The following is a 15,184-nucleotide window of genomic DNA, read 5'->3' on the forward strand; positions in this document are numbered from 1 at the left end:
ACACAGTACCACTCGCATCCGTTTGTTTGTGTGTGTCTGTAACTGTGTATGTTTGTGTGTGTGTTTGCTTGAGTGCATCTTCCTAATGACTACCTCTTACCTGGCTATGCAAATACACCTTGGGCTGGCATCAGTGTCCAATCTGTGTGAAGTGATAGTGAGTAGAGAAGAGTGAGAGTGTGTGGATGTGTGTGAGAGTGTGGAGCCAGGGGTGGATGATACAGGCTCTGGTGTGTGTGTGTGTGATGGTGTTTGTGTGATGGTGTTTGTGTGTGTGTGCGTGGGTGCATACGACCCTGTCTGTGTGTGTGTGCATGTGCTCGTGCCCTTGTGTGTACGTGCCTCTGTGTGTGTCCCCGTGCAACCGCGTGTGTGTGTGTGTGAGTGAGTGAGTGCAGCAGTGCAGACTAGGAGCCCAACACACACTCCAACATCTTGGCAGCATACACAGTGCAGGAGTACTGCTCTCCAGCAACAGCAGCAGCAGCAGCCCAGCCAGCCTCTGTGACTTGGACATGCAATCTTTTCCATTCTTTATTATATCTGATTTCATATAATGTTTTCTAAAAGTATTGAACAACACAAGTTCATTACATTACGCATGCCTTGGCCCCGGGATGATTTAGAGCGAACACACTGAGAGGGGGCGAACCAAATAAAAGTGTAAAAAGCCAAATGAAAGCAGCGAAGCGCTAAAGTCCACACCGACCTCATGCTTTGGTTGCCGTGCCAGAAAAGCGTCTCGATCCAGCGAGAGACCGTTCCTCATTCAATTACATGTTCCATGTGTGCGTTCCAATAAGGCTTCAGGCAGAGGGGCTTCTGAGCAGGTCTGATCTCGCTCTTGCACACACACACACACACACATGCGCATGCGAACACATGCACGAAAACGCATTTACACAGACGTTTAGGTACAGACAAACACACACACACACACACACACACACACACACACACACACACACACACACACACACACACACACACACACACACACACACACACACACTACTTTAACGCTGAACTTGCTGCCTATTTAAACAGGACAGCACACAGCTGTGTGTGTGTGTGTGTGTGTGTGTGTGTGTGTGTGTGTGTGTGTGTGTGTGTGTGTGTGTGTGTGTGTGTGTGTGTGTGTGTGTGTGTGTGTGTGTGTGTGTTTATACAATGGGTGGGTCTAATCTTGGATGTTGATTGGTTAAAACCGCATTCCAGCCAGTGTCTATTCCACAAGTTTCCACCAGCTAAAGCTATGATGTTGAAATGCCTATTTACTCTGTTACATCTCACTGCACAATCCACTGTCTCATCTGCCCAGCCAGGAAATTTATAAATTTGATCTCCACTATAAAAAGCATCAAGACATTATCTCCCATTTGTTTTAGAGTAGCATTTGGTTTTCAACAGCAGCGATTTGTATAAACCTTGCTGTCTCTTCGACATTTGCAACATTGTTTCAATATTGAAATTCGATCTCTAGCTGTCCCGCAGTAATGAACGAGTTGGGACGAGACAGAAAGGCAGTCGAAATCTTGAATCAGCTGGCATCATTTCTTTGGATATATACTAGAAATGTCAATAGAAAACAAGTAAAACTAAATGAATTGCAGCTAGTTCTGTCTTTCCAGCTTCAGTTTGAAGTGATTGTGTTAGCTGTGTTGTTGGCTAGCTCCTCTGAACAACAGTGTCCTGACGAGAGAGTACAATTTCTATGCCAGGTGAAATTGTGCATTATTAGCTCGTTGTTATGGATATATCCAAATAAATGTCACTAGAAAACAGCTTAAACAAACACAAATGTAGCTACTTTGCTGTTATTCTGGCTGCACTGTTTGACGTGACTGTAAGTTAGGATAAAAATGTTGTCAGCCAGTATGGCAATGGAACATTTTGAACGAACGACTGGGTCACGTTCATAGATACAGAACAAGAAGACAACGCGTCTCTGGCAACCAAACTGATAGAACAAACGACCAGCCGGCTTGGGTAGCTTTGTGTCGGGACTATATCTTGTGGAAGGATGAAATAGTATGAATAAATTCATCAAAATAAAGTTTTATAAAAGTGATAATGTCCTCGAAGCCGGTGTTTAGAGGATATGTTGGCATGGTTTGCTGGCCCGAGACGAAGTCAAGGTCAATATACAGCACATTCGGAAAGGATTCAGACTCCTTGAATTTTTCCACATTTTGTTACGTTACAGCCTTATTCTAAAATGTATTCAATATATAAAATTCCTCATCAGTCTACACACAATACCCAATAATTACAAAGTGAAAACAGGTTTTTAGAAATTGTAGCAATTATAATTTTTTTTAACTATTCAGTATTCAGACCCATTGCTATGAGACTCGAAATTGAGCTCAGGTGCACCCTGTTTCCATTAATCATCCTTAAGATGTTTCTACAACTTCATTGGAGTCCATTGGAATCCATTGGACATGATGTATAAAGACACACACCTGTCTATATAAGGTCCCACAGTTGACAGTGCATGTCAGAGCAAAAACCAAGCCTTGAGGTCGAAGGAATTGTCCATAGAGCTTCGAGACAGAAATGACAAATAATGTTTGCAGCACTGGTCCCTAAGTCCCCAAGAACACAGTGGCCTCCATCATTCTTAAAAGGAATATGTTTGGAACCACCAAGACTCTTCCTAGAGCTGGCTGCCTGGCCAAACTGAGCAATCGGGGGAAAGGGCCTTGGTTAGGGAGGTGACCAAGAACCCGATGGTCACTCTGACAGAGCTCTAGAGTTGCTCTGTGGAGATGGGAGAACCTTCCAGAAGGACAACCATCATTGCAGCATTCCACCAATCAAGCCTTTATGGTAGAGTGGCCAGAAGGAAGCCACTCCTCAGTAAAAGGCACATGACAGCCCGCTTGGAGTTTGCTGAAAGGCATCTAAAGGACTCTCAGACCATGAGAAACAAGGTTCTCTGGTCTTATATAACCAGGATTGAACTCTTTGGCCTGAATGCCAATCGTCACGTCTAGAGGAAACCTGGCACCATCCCTACAGTGAAGCATGGTGGTGGCAGCATCATGCTCTGGGGATGTTTTTCCGCGTCAGGGACTGGGAGACTAGTCAGGATCGAGGGAAAGATGAACGGAGCAAAGTACAGAGATCCTTGATGAAAACCTGCTCCAGAGCACTCAGGACCTCAGACTGGGGAGAAGGTTCATCTTCCAAAAGGACAATGACCCAAAGCACACAGCCAAGACAACGCAGGAGTGACTTTGGGACAAGTCTCTGAATGTCCTTGAGTGGCCCAGCCAGAGCCCGGGCTTGATCCCGATTGAACATCGTTGGAGAGACCTGAAAATAGCTGTGCAGCAACGCTCCCCATCCAACCTGACAGAGCTTGAGAGGATCTGCAGAGAAGAATAGGAGAAACTCCCCAAATACAGGTGGGCCAAGCTTGTAGTGTCATACCCAACAAAGTACTGAGTAAAGGGTATGAATACTTATGTAAATGTGCTGTTTCAGTTTTATAATTTTCTTAAAACTAGGAAAGATTTCTAAAAAACAGTTTTTGCTTTGTCATTATGAGGTATTATGTGTAGATTGCTGAGGGGAAAAAACTATTTAATCCATTTTAGAATAAGACTGTAAAATAACAAATATGGAAAAAGTCAAAGGGTCTGAATATGTTCTGAATGCAGTGTATATTCACTCACAGATCAAATGTTATGAGATGTGTGTCTGACAACTATCATTTCTATATGAACTTTGTTAATAAGAACGATTGTTTTCATTTGCTAAATTGTGATTGCTTCGCTACTATGGCCTATTTATTGCCTTACCTCTTCACGCCATTTGCACACACTGTATATAGACTTTCTTTTTTTTCTACTGTATTATTGACTGTACGCTTGTTTATTCCATGTGTAACTCTGTGTTGTTGTTTGTGTCGCACTGCTTTGCTTTATCTTGGCCAGGTCGCAGTTGTAAATGAGAGCTCGTTCTCAACTAGCTTACCTGGTTAAATAAAGGTGGAAAAAAATACAAAAATGTGAATGTTTTTTTCCCATGAACCCATCATCATCACTAAACTGTTATGTGTTTGTCTCTTACAGTCCCAGCTGATCTGTCCCGTCAGAGACCCCGGGAACATCACACAGGTATGGACACTTCTCTTTCAAACATCCAAATGTTATATGTCAGTCAAATGAATACATTGGGGAAGTACAGGTTTGGAGAACTTCTCAATGGCTAATAGGTTTTGGTTCAGGTCTTGTTAGTGTGTTACAGTTGCCTGGCTGTCAATTCACAAATGCACGTGAGAAAAGTGTCCCAGCTGATCTGTTACATTGGTGTGGTTCAAAGACATTTTCTCCTATCATGAATCATTGGGAAACAGTGCAGAACGTCCACTACAGCTGTTCTGATCTTGCTTCTTCTTAATGTCTTTTGGAAGTTAATCAGTACTGTAGCGATGTGATGCGACTATACTGTATGACTAACTGCTTGATTACAATCAGTTAGTTTATCACACAAGTAAGAAAACACAATGTACTACACAAGCTCACATACACACACACAGACTGGTTACACACCCACATCCCACATACCCCTCTCTTTACACCCCCATATGTCCCCCACCTCCCATTGCCCATCTTCATGGCATGTGAATGTGGAATCTGACATTGTGATTTTGATTTGGGGGTCTCTCTCACTCTCTCTCGCTCTCCCTCTTATGCTTTAATTTCACTTGAGAGCGCTCCTCCTCCTCTCCACCAGTTTCTCCGCCTGCAGGGCCTTGTGGCAGCCTGTTTGACTTTTATTGCGCTGGCCGGCACGCAGGCGATAAGGGAGCAGCCAGTCATCTGCTTTTAGAGCCCCACTCAATTAGTTGTAGTGTGTGTGTGTGTGTATGTGTGTGTGTGTGTGTGTGTGTGTGTGTGTGTGTGTGTGTGTGTGTGTGTACATATGCATGTGTTTGTGGACCGATGGCTGAGTACTAATGAGCCTAGCAGCTCATTCCGCTTTGATCCAGATTACAGGCCCTCTGCTGGACCTGGTCCTAGCTCTGCATCACCCTCTAAACCACCTCCCTCTATCGGTACAGCTAATTGGTCCTGCTCTCTCCTTACTCATCTACTGATTGGACGACCAGTTCCAAGAGGATTTGGGTATTTTATGAGCAGAGCGGTGGGCGGCTGGCGTCAGGCTTGGCGGACTGTGGGTGTGTATGTGTGTGTGTAGAGGCCCCCCAGTGCCCTGTCAACCCCCAGCCCGTGGTGTCACCATGGGGCCATTAAGGCCTGCTGTATGCATGTTTTCCTGGAACCTCCAGACATACTGCTGTGCTGCTACTGGTTCTGCTGTGGAGGGATGGTATAATGCTGGCAGGCCTGTTACTGTACAACACACACACATCAGCAGACACACAGGGGGTTTCTCAGCATACTATCATGCTCCAAGCATGCAAATTGGAGCACGCATCAGTCGGAGAATGAGTCCAAATCAAAGTCTGTGAAATGGAGGATGAAGGGCACTTCTTGGACGCGTACTTCTCTTGTAAACATTTCGAAGCGTGCATCAATGCAAGCTTCAATGGAAAGTATGCACAGAAACATAACGCAGCCACGTAAAAAACTATGCAAAATGTATTGAAATCAATGGTGGACATTATTTGGGCTGAAGCGAGAGAAAATAAACTCTGACTACAGAATGAAATATTTCCCATTTACATCTCATATGTTGCCTGACTACAATATTTTATCTTGATACGTTAATAAATTAATTCTGTGTTAATTCTGGCAGGTTTACCTGCCTACAATACCTACTGTAGAGAGCGTAGATCGCAACCCCATAGTCAATAGGGCTAACTGACTAGCTAGCTATAGTGGTGGTGAGTCGACTCCAAAATAATAGATTCCTCGACTCCTGGTAGCAACACATCCTCCGAGAGCAACTTCTCCCAACCATCCAGGAACAGTTTGGTGATGAACAATGCCTTTTCCAGCATGATGGAGCACCTTGCCATAAGGCAAAAGTGATAACTAAGTGGCTCGAGGAACAAAACATTAATATTTTGGGTCCATGGCCAGGAAACTCCCCAGACCTTAATCCCATTGAGAACGTGTGGTCAATCCTCAAGAGGCAGGTGGACAAACAAAAACCCACAAATTCTGACAAACTCCAAGCATTGATTATGCAAGAATGGGCTGCCATCAGTCAGGATGTGGCCCAGAAGTTAATTGACAGCATGCCAGGGCAGATTGCAGAGGTCTTGAAAAAGAAGGGTCAACACTGCAAATATTGACTCTTTGCATCAACTTCATGTAATTGTCAATAAAAGCCTTTGACACTTATGAAATGCTTGTAATTATACTTCAGTATTCCATAGTAACATCTGACAAAAATATCTAAACACACTGAAGCAGCAAACTTTGTGGAAATTAATATTTGTGTCATTCTCAAAACTTTTGGCCACGTCTGTACAATAGTGATGCACAGGTTGAATTATAACCCACAGTCCTCGGGGCGGGCGGGTTTAAGGTCATGAAATACTGTGTTGATGAAGGGCGGGTGGGTGGCGGGCGGGTTGAATAATGATGAAACAATACCTATGGGTAGAAAAAGTTCATGCCAATCCACAGTGGCCAAAAGGACAATGTCGGAGTTTAATTCAATACGAGAAAAGCAGCGAAAGGGAGAGTTAAAAATAAAGAGAAGCGAGGGCCAGAAAAGTAATTTTTGGGAAAGATTTGGTGAAGTGGTAAAAGAGATGGTTGTGTGATGATTGTGAGGCGCTATACAGATTCGACAGTCACAAGACGGGGACTTCAAATAGGCCTATGGCACGTCAAGGGAACTGTAGCCTACTGTTCAGATGGGATAAATGGAAACAGAAATCTGGAAACTGACAGTAGGTCTATAACCTGTCATATAGCTTTAATATTAACTCCTGCAGAATTAAGCATTTCTTCAACCAAAATGATATACCAAATGTAGGCAACATGTTGACTCGGTAACAGGAGAAATATGATTTCTTTCTTTCAGCATATTAACAGAATGCGAATGCGCAGTTAGATACATCTTCATCAACATAAATGCTGATAGTATTTCAACCACATAAAATGTTCTATATTAGCAGGTTGGGGTTGGGTGCAGGCCTCAGATCTTCACTTTATCATATATAGTCTGGATGTTGTGGATGGGTTATTAGCAAATATAGTCGGGTGCGGGTTAACAAACAGCTGACCAGCGCACCACAAGTGTACAACTGTGCTGCTCTTTGTAATGATGTATCTGTGTCTTGTTGATGTCATGTGCCTGTTTGTCTGAAACTGATGTGTTGATGCTGCTGTCTTGGTCCAGGTCTCTCTTGAAAATGAGATTTTTATCTCAACAGATTTCGATTTTCCATGGTAACATCACTATGCAGTAAATTGGTAATAGACCGGTAAGAGTTCCAAACCTGTCTGCCAATAACAGCTAGTTTTCAGTTCTCTCCTCCCCACTCAGAGCACCCCTGTCATGATTGTGTGGAGAGACGGACCAAGGCGCAGCGTGCTCTGAGTTCCACATATTTTATTTAGTGACACTTACAAAAGGAAACAAACAACTAACCGTAACATCAGAGGTGCTACATGCACTAACTCAAAACAAGATCTCACAAAAACCAGTGGGGAGATGGCTGCCTAAATATGATCCCCAATCAGAGACAATGATAAACAGCTGCCTCTGATTGAGAACCATACCAGGCCAACATAGAAATAAAACAACCTAGATTACCCACCCTAGTCACACCCTGACCTAACCAACATAGAGAATAAAAGGCTCTCTATGGTCAGGGCGTGACAACTCCCAGAAAGTGTTTTTCTAAATAGCAATTTCTGCCCATTTTAATGAAAATCTATTACAGTAAGGTACTTAAAAAAATTAAATAAAAAAACGTTATTTAACTAGGCAAGCCAGTTAAGAAAAAATTCTTATTTACAATGACGGCCTACCCCGGCCAAACCGGGATGACACTGGGCCAATTGTGCACCGCCCTATGGGACTTAATTGTTACCAAGAAATGATTTGATATTGATATAAAAACGGCTGTGGCCCAGTGCAGTAAAAAGTTTGCTGTGTTTTGTATTATATTGTACAACAGCTGATGAAACTTAGACTGTAAAAGAGTGAAGAAATGTGGTCAGTGTTATTTCCTGACAGTTGCTGGCTGAAAATGCAATCTACACAAGACCCTCAAATCAGCAGGTTTTGCGTGGGTGGAGTTTTGGCTTGCCTGGTGACATCACCAGTAGGTATAAGTTAATATAGACCAATAACGAAGAAGGTTCCAAATCTTTCTACCAATAACAGCTAGTTTTCAGAATTAACATATTCAGACCAGTATATTGCCGGTTGCTACTGGCATGTAAAATGGTCGGGAGCTGAAGCCTGAATAATCAACCAAAGACCAGCAGATGGACAGCGTGAACTGAACGTTACGAATGGTCGAAACTCTAAGACTCAAAACGAGGTGAGAAGATAACCTCACCTATCAGACCAGAAAAGCATGGAGCGTTGGCCACACATTGAAATTATTAGAAACTCTGAAACTCTCAACACGCGTGAAGATAAAGCCTAGACCAGAACATTTGACAGTCTGCAGCTGTACATGTAAAGAGATCTAGAACTTGACTATCTACCCGAGAAAGGAAGGAGGAGATCCCATCTCAGACAATCATTGGTGCATCTGAAGAAACATCCACTACAAGCCGGAACAACTAAGAAGGACATTGTGAACTCTGCTGGACAACTAGAGCATTACACCCATCGAACCACTTCCCATAGAAGGATCGATTGGTTTCAGAGACGAAGGACAAAGACATCTACACGTAAATACATTACATTCCTTACCCCAAACAGGTGGTGGTTCATGAGCAAAGTATTATTATTACTTTGAGGGTAGTTTCCAAATGTACGATAAGACTCTCTCTGTCCCTCTCTCTTCCTGACCCCTCCCTTTTGATAACCAAGCAATCATGCTGTTGTTAGTCCACTAAGGACCTGTTTTCATTGTATTAAGTTTGTAATCAATAACTTTTTCTCATGTATTAAGTGTGTATGTATTCTGTGTTATTATTTGTTTAGTTAGTAAATAAATAATTAAACCAATTTGTGTGGTACGGAATGATAGTAAGGTTGGGGTTCTTGCGGATTCCAGAAGTCTGTGACGTTCAGAATGAGACTGATATGAGGTATTGATTAATAAATGACTGTTATCGATATATAACATATATTTATATATCTTTAGAGTTTAATTCGGGAGATGGTAACTTGTTAAACAACTTCTTCTGTGGTGCCCCACATTCCTAATGAGTTAATTATTACATGACTAATTTAATCGGGTAACAATTAAACATAGTTAGTGGATTAGATAAATAACAGTCATCACATTAATGCAAGTCACGTCACGACACTAACATTAGCTACATCATCCAGCTGAGTAAACACATGGAGCTGGAGGTATTGGAGGCTAAGACACTTTCAATAAGAGTTGAGGGGCTGGGGGCTGAGCGGGAAGCTAACAATTTCTAGAGTTATACACACCCATTCACCAATTAATCAAGTAACACACACACACACACACACACACACACACACACACACACACACACACACACACACACACACACACACACACACACACACACACACACACACACACACACACACACACACGCACACACACACACTAACACATCAAGTAACAAACACACCCACACACACTAATGCAATGTATAGAATGCAGCTAGCACACCCTGACTTTACAGACCTGAACTTGCTACCTCATCACTCAACACAACAGCTGAGTGAAGGAAATGCCTTCTTGGCTATTTCCATTCTTTTAGGAGAGGCTCATTTGTGCTGTGGTGAAATGTGTCTGGTGGAGGACGTGTGTCGGGTTCAACCGCAGGTTCAGACCCCCTTGCAGCCAAAGGCATGGCTTGTTAGCCGTAAACAGCATCACACCTTCCAGAGGGGTGTTAATCCTTTGCCACATACTCACTCACACACTCACCCACACACACACTCACACTCACACACTCACTCACACACTCACTCACAGGCCAGAGCAGCAGGCTCTGTGACACAGATCTTATATAACGTGCACTGGTAATGAAAGGTCTGTGAACACTATAGACCCAATGAGCTGCAGAGGATTGCTGCTCTGATCCAGCAGCAGGCCACAATGGTGCCCCAGTGACCAATAGCCCTGTATGTGCCCCATCTGTCTGTTTGTGGGATGATGCTTATTTTGGCTACTCTTAGGTCGGCCTAGGAGTGTGTGTGTCTGCTTCTGCTTGTGTGGCACTCCCTGGCCGGGTTTCCCCTGTCCGGTAGCAGCTGGACTCAGGCTGAACTATATCCTGCTGGACCAGTCTGCTGCCTGTCTGCTGCTCTGCTGTCCGCTATGTGAGGCCTGGAGAGCAGAGAGGAGTCCCACAGCCCAGTGTTATTGTTTCCATGGAGGCTGGGTGGATGGCTGGTGGACGGCCCGACCACAAGGCTCTTTGTTGCACCGTCTCCTGTGGCCTGACTCTACACAGCGGAGTCTGGGGCTGGGCAGCTAGCGCTGCTGATGGAGCGAACAGGGCTGTGAAGTAGTGATTATAGCAGCTAGGGGGGAGGAGGAAAGGAGAGGAGAGGGATGGAAAGAAAGTGGGATTAGGGTTGACAGAGAGAGGGAGAGAGGAGAAAGTGTAAGAAACTTTCAGACAGAGAGGATGAAAAATAAGAAAAGAAAGGACACATGGAGAGAGGCGAGGAGGGAGGGAGCAGGACACATGGAGAGAGGAGGCGAGAAGGGAGGGAGCAGGACACATGGAGAGAGGCGAGGAGGGAGGGAGCAGGACACATGGAGAGAGGAGGCGAGGAGGGAGGGAGCAGGACACATGGAGAGAGGAGGCGAGGAGGGAGGGAGCAGGACACATGGAGAGAGGCGAGGAGGGAGGGAGCAGGACACATGGAGAGAGGAGGCGAGGAGGGAGGGAGCAGGACACATGGAGAGAGGAGGCGAGGAGGGAGGGAGCAGGACACATGGAGAGAGGAGGCGAGGAGGGAGGGAGCAGGACACATGGAGAGAGGCGAGGAGGGAGGGAGCAGGACACATGGAGAGAGGAGGTGAGGAGGGAGGGAGCAGGACACATGGAGAGAGGAGGCGAGGAGGGAGGGAGCAGGACACATGGAGAGAGGTGAGGAGGGAGGGAGCAGGACACATGGAGAGAGGAGGTGAGGAGGGAGGGAGCAGGACACATGGAGAGAGGAGGCGAGGAGGGAGGGAGCAGGACACATGGAGAGAGGTGAGGAGGGAGGGAGCAGGACACATGGAGAGAGGAGGTGAGGAGGGAGGGAGCAGGACACATGGAGAGAGGAGGCGAGGAGGGAGGGAGCAGGACACATGGAGAGAGGTGAGGAGGGAGGGAGCAGGACACATGGAGAGAGGAGGTGAGGAGGGAGGGAGCAGGACACATGGAGAGAGGAGGCGAGGAGGGAGGGAGCAGGACACATGGAGAGAGGAGGCGAGGAGGGAGGGAGCAGGACACATGGAGAGAGGCGAGGAGGGAGGGAGCAGGACACATGGAGAGAGGAGGCGAGGAGGGAGGGAGCAGGACACATGGAGAGAAGAGGTGAGGAGGGAGGGAGCAGGACACATGGAGAGAGGAGGCGAGGAGGGAGGGAGCAGGACACATGGAGAGAAGAGGTGAGGAGGGAGGGAGCAGGACACATGGAGAGAAGAGGTGAGGAGGGAGGGAGCAGGACACATGGAGAGAAGAGGTGAGGAGGGAGGGAGCAGGACACATGGAGAGAAGAGGTGAGGAGGGAGGGAGCAGGACACATGGAGAGAGGTGAGGAGGGAGGGAGCAGGACACATGGAGAGAGGAGGTGAGGAGGGAGGGAGCAGGACACATGTAGAGAGGAGGGGAGGAGGTGTGGTGGTGAGGAGGGATACGACACTTCTCATCCAGGGCCCATAAAACTCCATCCATACTTATTGAACTATTCCTAAAACCATAAGAATGATAATACCAGGAAGAAAGGGGGAGGAGAGAGGAAAGGGGGAGGAGAAGAAGGACTGTATAATTATACCTCCTCCCAATGTCCCTCTCCTCTGCAGTGTGTATGGGTCTATTAAGCAGTATACAGACACTAATATCACACCCCCCCCTGTCCTTTAACAGTAGGGGTCAGAGTAAACAGGACATTAGCATCATCACCACCACCAAAGGCCCAGCACCATAACACACTGTGACAAAGCAGACAGCTACTGTGTGTGTGTGTGTGTGTGTGTGTGTGTGTGTGTGTGTGTGTGTGTGTGTGTGTGTGTGTGTGTGTGTGTGTGTGTGTGTGTGTGTGTGTGTGTGCGTCCGTGCGTCAGGACAGGATCTCCTTGGTAATGACTAGCGAGGGCCATCGGGGACTATCAGCTTTCTCCTGGATACACAAACAATGGCTTTAAAGACTCAATGTATTTAACAGCCCGGCTGTCCATCTACTGCCTCCTGGCCAAAAGCCACCCTGTTCCCCATTTAGTGCACTACCTATAACCAGGGCCTATAGGGCTCTGGTCAAAAGTAGTGCACTACAAGGGGGATAGGGTGTCAGTTGGGAGTGTTTTCCTGCCTGCCTCCTCCAGCTTCTAAAGCCTTCTAGTTGTATATGGCCCACTAGCAGCCTTCAGTAAGGAGAGCCAGTCCACTACTAGCCTTCAGTAAGGAGAGCCAGCCCACTATCAGCCTTCAGTAAGGAGAGCCAGCCCACTATCAGCCTTCAGTAAGGAGAGCCAGCCCACTATCAGCCTTCAGTAAGGAGAGCCAGCCCACTATCAGCCTTCAGTAAGGAGAGCCAGCCCACTATCAGCCTTCAGTAAGGAGAGCCAGCCCACTACTAGCCTTCAGTAAGGAGAGCCAGCCCACTATCAGCCTTCAGTAAGGAGAGCCAGCCCACTATCAGCCTTCAGTAAGGGGAGCCAGCCCACTTGCAGCCTTCAGTAAGGAGAGCCAGCCCACTATTAGCCTTCAGTAAGGAGAGCCAGCCCACTACTAGCCTTTACTAAGGAGAGCCAGCCCACTACTAGCCTTCAGTAAGGAGAGCCAGCCCACTATCAGCCTTCAGTAAGGAGAGCCAGCCCACTATTAGCCTTCAGTAAGGAGAGCCAGCCCACTACTAGCCTTTACTAAGGAGAGCCAGCCCACTACTAGCCTTCAGTAAGGAGAGCCAGCCCACTATCAGCCTTCAGTAAGGAGAGCCAGCCCACTACTAGCCTTCAGTAAGGAGAGCCAGCCCACTACTAGCCTTCAGTAAGGAGAGCCAGCCCACTATCAGCCTTCAGTAAGGAGAGCCAGCCCACTACTAGCCTTCAGTAAGGAGAGCCATCCCACTATCAGCCTTCAGTAAGGAGAGCCAGCCCACTACTAGCCTTCAGTAAGGAGAGCCAGCCCACTACTAGCCTTCAGTAAGGAGAGCCAGCCCACTATCAGCCTTCAGTAAGGAGAGCCAGCCCACTATCAGCCTTCAGTAAGGAGAGCCAGCCCACTACTAGCCTTCAGTAAGGAGAGCCAGCCCACTATCAGCCTTTAGTAAGGAGAGCCAGCCCACTACTAGCCTTCAGTAAGGAGAGCCAGCCCACTACTAGCCTTCAGTAAGGAGAGCCAGCCCACTATCAGCCTTCAGTAAGGAGAGCCAGCCCACTACTAGCCTTCAGTAAGGAGAGCCAGCCCACTACTAGCCTTCAGTAAGGAGAGACAGCCCACTATCAGCCTTTAGAAGGAGAGCCATCCCACTTGCAGCCTTCAGTAAGGAGAGCCAGCCCACTTGCAGCCTTCAGTAAGGAGAGCCAGCCCACTATCAGCCTTCAGTAAGGAGAGCCAGCCCACTACTAGCCTTCAGTAAGGAGAGCCAGCCCACTATCAGCCTTCAGTAAGGAGAGCCAGCCCACTATCAGCCTTCAGTAAGGAGAGCCAGCCCACTACTGGCCTTCAGTAAGGAGAGCCAGCCCACTACTAGCCTTCAGTAAGGAGAGCCAGCCCACTATCAGCCTTCAGTAAGGAGAGCCAGCCCACTATCAGCCTTCAGTAAGGAGAGCCAGCCCACTACTAGCCTTCAGTAAGGAGAGCCAGCCCACTACTAGCCTTCAGTAAGGAGAGCCAGCCCACTATCAGCCTTCAGTAAGGAGAGCCAGTCCACTACTAGCCTTCAGTAAGGAGAGCCAGCCCACTACTAGCCTTCAGTAAGGAGAGACAGCCCACTATCAGCCTTTAGAAGGAGAGCCATCCCACTTGCAGCCTTCAGTAAGGAGAGCCAGCCCACTTGCAGCCTTCAGTAAGGAGAGCCAGCCCACTATCAGCCTTCAGTAAGGAGAGCCAGCCCACTACTAGCCTTCAGTAAGGAGAGCCAGCCCACTATCAGCCTTCAGTAAGGAGATCCAGCCACTATCAGCCTTCAGTAAGGAGAGCCAGCCCACTTGCAGCCTTCAGTAAGGAGAGCCAGCCCACTATCAGCCTTCAGTAAGGAGAGCCAGCCCACTAGCAGCCTTCAGTAAGGAGAGCCAGCCCACTAGCAGCCTTCAGTAATGAGAGTCAGCACACTAGCAGCCTTCAGTAAGGAGATCCAGCCCACTACTAGCCTTCAGTAAGGAGAGCCAGCCCACTATCAGCCTTCAGTAAGGAGAGCCAGCCCACTATCAGCCTTCAGTAAGGAGAGCCAGCCCACTATCAGCCTTCAGTAAGGAGAGCCAGCCCACTACTAGCCTTCAGTAAGGAGAGCCAGCCCACTATCAGCCTTCAGTAAGGAGAGCCAGCCCACTATCAGCCTTCAGTAAGGAGAGCCAGCCCACTACTAGCCTTCAGTAAGGAGAGCCAGCCCACTACTAGCCTTCAGTAAGGAGAGCCAGCCCACTATCAGCCTTCAGTAAGGAGAGCCAGCCCACTACTAGCCTTCAGTAAGGAGAGCCAGCCCACTACTAGCCTTCAGTAAGGAGAGCCAGCCCACTTGCAGCCTTCAGTAAGGAGAGCCAGCCCACTACTAGCCTTCAGTAAGGAGAGCCAGCCCACTATCAGCCTTCAGTAAGGAGAGCCAGCCCACTACTAGCCTTCAGTAAGGAGAGCCAGCCCACTACTAGCCTTCAGTAAGGAGAGCCAGCCCAATATCAGCCTTCAGTAAGGAGAGCCAGCCC

The 15,184-nt window shown here is 47.2% G+C and overlaps 1 long non-coding RNA gene across 1 annotated transcript in view; it reads left to right on the forward strand.

Annotated features, from left to right (window-relative positions):
* Positions 1 to 15,184, forward strand: part of LOC115197357 (uncharacterized) — a 445,749-nt gene that overhangs the window by 149,599 nt on the left and 280,966 nt on the right. Inside the window, exon 3 of the long non-coding RNA XR_003879005.1 lies at positions 4,083 to 4,127. This is a non-coding gene — a long non-coding RNA (uncharacterized LOC115197357). The remainder of the gene's footprint in view (positions 1 to 4,082; positions 4,128 to 15,184) is intronic.

The sequence above is a fragment of the Salmo trutta genome, chromosome 7 (assembly GCF_901001165.1).
Source record: "Salmo trutta chromosome 7, fSalTru1.1, whole genome shotgun sequence".
In the NCBI taxonomy this organism is placed as follows: domain Eukaryota; kingdom Metazoa; phylum Chordata; class Actinopteri; order Salmoniformes; family Salmonidae; genus Salmo; species Salmo trutta.